Consider the following 5,365-nt stretch of genomic DNA (forward strand, 5'->3'; position numbering starts at 1 on the left):
GGCAGGAGCCTCCACGACAACTTCATTCTAGTCAAGCAATCGGCCCGGCTTCTCCACCAGTTGGGTGCCCCGCGAGTCTTGCTCAAGCTTGACCTTGCGCGGGCCTTCGACTCCCTAGCCTGGCCCTTCCTCATGGAAACCCTGCGCCAATATGGCTTCGGAAATAGATTTATGGAGTGGATCGCCATCCTCCTATCTTCGGCAAGCACACGCATACTGATGAACGGTGAGCCAGGGCCTCCTATCTGGCACTGCAAGGGGCTCCGGCAGGGTGACCCTGTGTCACCACAACTATTTGTGCTCGCCGTTGACATCTTGGGCAGGCTCATCAAGCGCGCTATTGACATGGGAGTCATGGCACGGCTACACCCGAGGCGCTCCATTCCCACTATGTCGCTGTACGCGGACGATGTGGTGCTATTCTGCCACTGCTCGCCCAGCGACATCATTGCCGTGCGGGAGGTCCTGACGCTCTTCGGCCGCGCTTCCGGCCTAAGGGTGAACTATGCCAAGAGCTCTGCCTCGTTGCTGCACTGTGACACGGACGAGGCGACAGCAGCACTTGCGCACCTAGGCTACCCCATCGTCAACTTGCCGATCACCTACCTCGGGATCCCCCTCACGGTAGGCCGACCAACTGCTGCCCAACTGCAGCCCCTAGTTGATGGGATTGCTGGCCGGCTCCCCTCTTGGAAGGCCAACCTGATGAACAAGCCTGGGAGGCTTGCGCTGGTGAAGTCTGTGCTGAGCGCCATCCCCGTGCATCAACTACTCGCCTATGCGCCGCCTAAGAAGACGCTTCGTCAAATTGAGAAGATTGAGCGCGACTTCTTGTGGGCCGGCCGCGCTGCCGCCAATGGAGGCCACTGCCATGTCAACTGGCGCCGCGTTTGCCGCCCCATATCGTACGGAGGCCTGGGTGTCCAGGACCTGGAGCGCGCTGGCCTTGCTCTACGGCTACGATGGCTATGGTTCTCGCGCACTGACCATGAGCGCGCCTGGAATGGCCTCGACCTACAATTCTCTGCCGAGGAGCGAGCGCTCTTCTTCGCGTCCACCACGATGACCCTCGGAAACGGAACAACGGCATATTTCTGGGAAGACCGCTGGATAAATGGGCAATCCATTTGCGAGATCGCCCCGTCACTTTACAAGTGCATACCCAAGCACCGGCGCAAAATCCGGACCATCGCTGAAGGACTGCAAGGCCATAGCTGGGCCAGGGACATTCATGGGACCTTGGGCATACACGAGATTGGCCAGTACCTTCAAGTCTGGCTGGCGATCGAGCATATAACGCTCTCGGACACCCCTGATTAGCTAGTTTGGAGATGGACAGCCTCCGGTATATACTCTGCTAGCTCATGCTATCTTGCCACCTTCCAGGGATCCATGACTTGCTTCTCGTGGAAGCTCATATGGAAGAACTGGGCGCCGCCAAGAGTGAAGTTTTTTCACTCGCTGGCCAGCCAAGACCGGTGCTGGACGGCCGACCGCTTGGCTCGACGCGGTCTCCAGCATCAGCCAAGATGCCCACTCTGTGACCAGGCTCCCGAGACGATGCGCCACCTCCTCTTGGAGTGCCCCTTCGCCAGGCAGACTTGGCACGAAATCCTGTCCTGGCTACGGATGACCAGTGCAGGGCCAAGCCACGAAGATTCATTGATGGACTGGTGGCTGCAGGCAAGGCAAAACACACCAACACTGATGCGTAAGGGCCTAGCCTCCATTGCTGTGTTGACACCATGGATGATCTGGAAACAGCGCAACGAATGCATCTTTGAGGGCGCCCAGCCCCTGGTTCAGGTCCTGGTCTCGAAGATCAAAGAGGAAGCCAAGCAGTGGGCAAGAGCGGGCGCCCACGGCCTACGCGTCATTCTGCCGCCCACCTGGGACGTGCACTAGTATAGCTGACCAAGGCTGTAAGCTGTAACTTGTAACTAACCTCCTAGGAGGATTGTATCAAAACTCCACCTTTTCAATGCAATGAAATGCAAAAGCCCTTTGCATTTTCTCGAAAAAAATAATTCAAGAAAAAAGCCTGATTCTGTATTCAACACTGTGAACTTCTAACCCCAGCTCATCATATCACTATTTTTTACTGCACTTCCGGGCAGCCTAGATTATATGTGGTACAGGCATATGCTATTCATATGGTCGTACCATTCAGCTAACAAAATGAATTAAGTCATCTTGGAGATTTATTCCACCAAGCACAAATATTGTATCATGAATCAGACAACAAACTTTTATTTGATTAGGAGTCTACCTCTAGAAATAGTAGCACATGAGGACATGACTTCCTATGCCACATCTGAAGAAATTGAGTTGTTGTGACAGTACCTGTTGAGCATGCGCACACACTGCAGAGGCATCAAAACCGGGCCAAATCAAACTAAGCTCATGAAAGAAGCGCTTCTTAACATCGACTAAAACAAGAGGGACAAAAAGCTATAATTAAAACATTTAAATTTGAACCACTATGAACAAGAACTATTTGTTTGGCCCATCATACTTCTCACTGCACACTATCAGTGTAGAGAAACCTGGCAGAGCCACAATTAGTCACTATAGGAAGCAGCTTGCCTACCAATGGCTCTTGACATTAACATGCCATGGCAGTAACTCTCGTATGCAAATATATGCAATGCAACACTGCAATGCTACACCATCAGCTTCCAATATGTTCTCCAGGATTACCAATTTTTCAGAAGAAAAAGGACCGAAACAGGGGCATGTATCGCTGATTAGCTGAAACATAATGCAAAATACATAAAAAAACAGAGAAAGTAGTTGGTTTAATGCCTCCAGTTATACAGTTTCAGTTTTGGTCATTTTCTTTCTCTACTGTAGATCTTTTCTAAATTATATATATGTGTGTCTGCTACTCCTAAGATAGTTGTTAAATCTGATATGCTGTTTCTAGAATATGTGGATGACCGAACCATGTCAATATTTGGCCTCCTGTATGTTACCTTCTATTTCTAACCATAGAACACTGAGGTACCTTTGGAAAGCTAGCGACGGCCTCTAAAACTTTCAAGAACCTAAACTGATAACTACTGATAAGCATATAGTGAGAATTTGGTATCCTAATACAGTGAGTTCCATTCTTCTCTAAATAGTGTTGACCTCATTTTTTTGTGGGTGGCATTGACTAATTTCTTATTTGTCAGATGATGATGACCTCATATCACTATTTCCCTTTTATGGAAATAACATGGTGAGCATTGAACCAGACTGTGAGTGAATCCTCACTAACCCCTAACTGAAAAAGTAATGACACTGGCATCTTTATTACTGAAAGTACAGTACATATAAGCTATATATACTTTCAGTTTTGCTAGTGGGAAAGGCTTGTTACACATCAGTATGCACAATAGTACATGCTTTAACCTGTCAAATATGTACTGTCATAAACAAAGAAAAAATGTATTTGACTTGCCATGGAACTGCTTGAAATTGAAGATATGGATGATGGTGCAGCACACAAATTAAATCAGCATCACATCTTAAACTGAGGTTTGCTTATGATCAGCCTGAAACTCGACTCGATAGGCTGAATACACACAATGAAACACAGGTTTCAGTGAGATTCTCAGATTCACACAGGAAGTGCTTAGTACATTAACTGAAAAAAGGATCAAAGTTGAACATGAACTGAGAAACATTCTCAAAGTTCAGACTGGGCAGGCTAGTCTGCTGCTGTTGAAAACTGCTAGTATAACCGTATATATCGCCGCAGACAGAGCAGGGGGACAGAAAAAATAACTAAAACAGGGGATTCCATCTAGTGATTAGCTTTCGAGGGGATAAATACCTCTGGTGTAGCCGCTGCAGGCGACGTTGGGCGGCTCGACCGATGTTCTTGTTCCTCCAGCGAATTCGGTGCTTCTTCCTCCGGCGAACTTGGTGGCAACATTGGACGCTTCGTGCAATTTTTGAAGGAACTTGATGAAGATCTGTTGCAACTGCAGCACTTCATACTTGTATCTCAGTTAATTATGTACCCATCTACTACATATGTATACCTGTCAATGCAAATTGTATTCAGATTAGCAGTGCGACAGTGCTACTTATCGATGTAATAGGCGCACTTGAGAAATTCAGGTTGATGTTTCAACTTCTTACCAGGCTATATTTTCCGCATGCAGACATAAGTGATTAAGCTCAGGGAAAACCATGGTAGTGGTATCTTGTTTGATGCTAGAACTCCCGTACCAGCACCATGGGGCAGTCCTGCAGATCATGTGGCAAGTGTCATGAAGGTTGTAAGGCGAGCGTGAAGCCACCAACAACCCCATGATTGAGCTGCAGAGAAGGGTGGACTCTGATTCTACAGCTCCCGCTTTGCTGATTGCTTCTTTCTGATTAAATTAGAAGATGGGAGAAGAGCACCATGGTCAGACCTTTAGATCGTATGGCATGTGCCGAGGAGGCCAGCTATCCTTCTTCCCCCATTCTTCTTCTCCCTACCTCTCCTCCCCAAATCCTCTTCTGTTTCTCTTTCATACCAGGGAAAACTGAAGCTCCGCCTCTCCAGCCTTCCTCTTCGTCACCGACGACCCCTGCCTCGCCGCCCGCCTTCGAATCAGCCTCCCCAGCCACTGCCACTCACGGATCCGGCCCCTGCAAGCTCCAGCCGCCGCCACCGTTCTGCAATCTACATCGAGCAGCCGTGCCGCCCCCAACCGCTCAAGCCGTCGTGTTGACCTGATATAGAAGGTGCGCTCGAGCGTCGTCCGCGTGTAGCCGGCCGTGTAAGGGTAGGCGCGCCTGCGTGGTGGGCGGTGGCGGCGGCGGCGCACGGGGCGGCGCACGGCATGGCAGGAGATGGAGATGGGATTGGGAGGCAGGGTCGGGGAGGCTGATTTTCTTTCTTTTATCTCGGGTGTACCGGTTCGAGTTAGCTTATCAGGACGACGGGTTTAATTGTCAAAACAACAAGGGCCTTTCTAAAAAACATCGCGACGGTGAACCCCGAGACTCAATCCGTGCTTTATTATTATTAGGGAGAGATACATACCAAAACAATTAATGCATCAGTTAGCTAATCAGCACAGGCTTAATTTATATATATATATATATATATATATATATATATATATATATATATAGCCGGACTTCGCAAAAGCTGATCCCGACTCCATTCGGTCACCGGAGCCTTCATCACGATCATGACCCTCCTCCATTGTTTGATCACCGCAGCCTGCTTCCTCTCCTTGCAGACCTTCTTCGATGTCGTTGAGAAACGACAAGACTACATCACCTCTGTCGCGGATTATGTCCCCCAATATCTCTTCTTGATCGAAGTCTCTTCGATGATCCATAGTTTCTGTAAATATTACAACATGGCAATTAATAT

General features: G+C 48.7%; 1 long non-coding RNA gene across 2 annotated transcripts in view; it reads right to left on the minus strand.

The window, feature by feature from the left end:
• The window catches only part of LOC123087929 (uncharacterized), a 6,493-nt gene extending 1,626 nt beyond the window's left edge, over positions 1-4,867 (minus strand). Inside the window, exons 1-4 of one of the 2 annotated variants that reach the window (XR_006441598.1) lie at positions 4,410-4,867; positions 4,132-4,239; positions 3,821-4,031; positions 2,270-2,363 (exon numbers count right to left, since the gene is read on the minus strand). This is a non-coding gene — a long non-coding RNA (uncharacterized lncRNA). Of the gene's footprint in view, positions 1-2,269; positions 2,364-3,820; positions 4,032-4,131 lie in introns of both variants that reach the window. The other variant, XR_006441597.1, reaches the window with a different exon arrangement.
• Positions 4,868-5,365: the final 498 nt, after the last annotated feature.

The sequence above is a fragment of the Triticum aestivum genome, chromosome 4A (assembly GCF_018294505.1).
Source record: "Triticum aestivum cultivar Chinese Spring chromosome 4A, IWGSC CS RefSeq v2.1, whole genome shotgun sequence".
Taxonomy (NCBI): domain Eukaryota; kingdom Viridiplantae; phylum Streptophyta; class Magnoliopsida; order Poales; family Poaceae; genus Triticum; species Triticum aestivum.